The sequence below is a fragment of the Trichosurus vulpecula genome, chromosome 9, assembly GCF_011100635.1.
Source record: "Trichosurus vulpecula isolate mTriVul1 chromosome 9, mTriVul1.pri, whole genome shotgun sequence".
In the NCBI taxonomy this organism is placed as follows: domain Eukaryota; kingdom Metazoa; phylum Chordata; class Mammalia; order Diprotodontia; family Phalangeridae; genus Trichosurus; species Trichosurus vulpecula.
Genome location: NC_050581.1, coordinates 74,214,512 through 74,216,905, shown reverse-complemented (window position 1 = coordinate 74,216,905; position 2,394 = coordinate 74,214,512). Strand labels below are relative to the sequence as shown.

Sequence of the window (2,394 nt, the reverse complement as noted above, 5' to 3'; positions counted from 1 at the left end):
ATCTCTGCAAAAAGTTTATATGGAACATCCATCCAATCAAAACCAGTATGCTCTCTCTTTGAAATGTCATCCAGGTTTTTCCAAGATGGTCTCTAGCCTGCATGTTTGTCTTGGAATGTCCTCAGAAGGTTCTGTCAATGATTAGACATCAGGATAAAACCCCCAGAGTCCACTCAAATGGCAAGGGAAAAGAGAATGGGCAGAAGCTAGTCAAACTTTGTCTTCTTCCCTTATGGCTTCAGAAACCACCTGGACCTCCAAAGTTTCCTTGGCCTCTGCCACCATAGCCCCCTTCACCTCCTCTATGTCTTACTTGGCCGCTGAAGCCACTGGGTTTGGTCCAGTCCCGAGTTACTTTGTTTCCATCCATCTCCCCATCTTCCACGGCCTCCTTCTCGGTTTTAGCGTCTTCTTGTGAGTTGAAATCTACAAAACCAAATCCTTTAGAAGACTCTCTCCCAGTCTGTGGCTATCCTGGCACCCGCAGAGCCATGAAGGGAATCTTTCAGTGTTTCTTCTGTTGCATCTTTCGACAGACCTTTGATGAACAACATTTTGTAAGGCTTTCCTTAGTGTTGCATTAGCTTTCTTCTGCTCCTTAAGCTTCCAGCTAGATGACTCTGCCTTCAATTTCTATTTCGTTACAAGAATTTAAAGCTTCTTTTGCATCTTCCATAGAGGCAAGTTCAATGAATATGTATTTTTTAGGTCAGCCTTTGTTGTTCCGGGGCAAGCTGCTAGATGTCGTCTTCTCAAACACTTCCTGCAGACTTTCTTTGGTAGCATTATGGACAAGGTTATTCAGCACCAGAGTCTTCTGGCTTGTTGTTGTTCCTGCTCCAGAGATTATTCTTTCTGTCTCTTGAGTTTTCTTGTCCTTCACTTTTCTCCCCTGGGTAGTCCATGATGAGAACCTGACCATCAAGCTTAGTCCCTTGTTTCTCTTCCAAAGCCTTGCCCATGTTTGTTTCTGTCTTAAATTCAATGTAGGCAATGTATTTGGGTGTCTCTTCCTTGATGTAGACCAGTCTGACCTCACTAGCATCTTTAAACACTTCCTTGAGCTCCTTCTGAATTACTTTATAATGGCAGATTCTTGACAAAAAGTGTTCTTGTGTCTTGATCTTTCTTGTTCTCTTTTCCTTTTTCCAGCTTCATTCTAGAGCCATGCACTTTGGAACCATTGAGTTCCAAAGCCTTTTCCATATCTTCGGCAGATTCAAATTCCATGTAGCCAAACTTCCTGATGGTGCCAATGAGTACATCCACGATGGTATGGTAAGCTCTCTCTCTCTCTCTCTCTCTCTCTCTCTCTCTTTGCAAAGAAGTCCATGATGCCAGTTTTTTTTTTAGCTCAGAAGTGGTTGTATTGAAGTCCAGATTACCAGCCAAGAAACTGAAATTGGTAGATGTTTTAGTTTCCAATTTCAGTTTTTCTGTTTGCCCCATTTCCTTTTGCCTCTTTCCTGGTGCTTCTTTGATGCACACTTCTTCCTCTTCCTTATCTGCTTCCTCCTTATCGTCATCTTCTTACTTCTCCTCTGATTCCTTGGCTTTCCCAGCTTTCCCAGAAGCAGCCTTCCCTTGGCAGGTGCTGTAGCCACAGCTTCTTTTTCCAAGTTATCCTCATAGTCTTCATCCTTATCACTGTCATTTTTCTCCTCATCCGCTTCCTCCTCATCCTCAGAGTCTTGTTTGTTTGGCTAGAGCTGTTCCCATTTTTGTGGCTTCGAGGGGCTCATATTCTTCATACTCCTCATCTTTGCTGCCCTCTTTTCAGATCCACTGTCCTCTTTCTTGGTGTTCTTCCCATTTTGCCCCTCCCCCTTTTTGGGTTGTGTGCTGCTTTGTCCGGAGTGGCTCCCTTCTTGTCTGGTGTAGTCACTTCCTTGGCTGGGGCCACAGGCTTCTTACCAGGAGTCACGACTGCTTTCTTGGCACTTGTGGCAGCAACAATTCCTTTTTTGGCTAGGGGTACCTTCTTTGCTGGTGTAGCCATAGCCATCTTGCCACTCTGAGGGCCCACAATCTCTTCTCCAGTATTTTCTTTTGACATGTCTTCATTCTCACTGTCTTCTATCTCCTTTGGGGGAGGAGCCATTTTCTTTGACTCACCCTGATTTTTAGCAGCTTTCCCAAGCTTCACCATGGTGCTGGCATGGGACTGGGAAGCAGAGGCTGCAGATCCATCAGCAGACGCCCAGGCAGTGTTGGTGGCAATGGAGATCACGGCATCCACAAGCAGCTGTTTGCTGGCAGAGACTGAGACAAAAGCTTTGCTAAGATTTTAATCCTTGTTTAGAGAACTTGATTTCAAATAAAAATTCAGAATCTACAAAATGATACATTAGATGAACATTCATAGTACCATAAATAGGAATTTTCTTCCAGGCC

General features: G+C 44.2%; 1 pseudogene; it reads right to left on the bottom strand.

Annotated features, from left to right (window-relative positions):
* Positions 1-238: 238 nt before the first annotated feature.
* Positions 239-2,149, bottom strand: LOC118830531 (annotated as a pseudogene).
* Between the last annotated feature and the right edge of the window lie 245 nt (positions 2,150-2,394).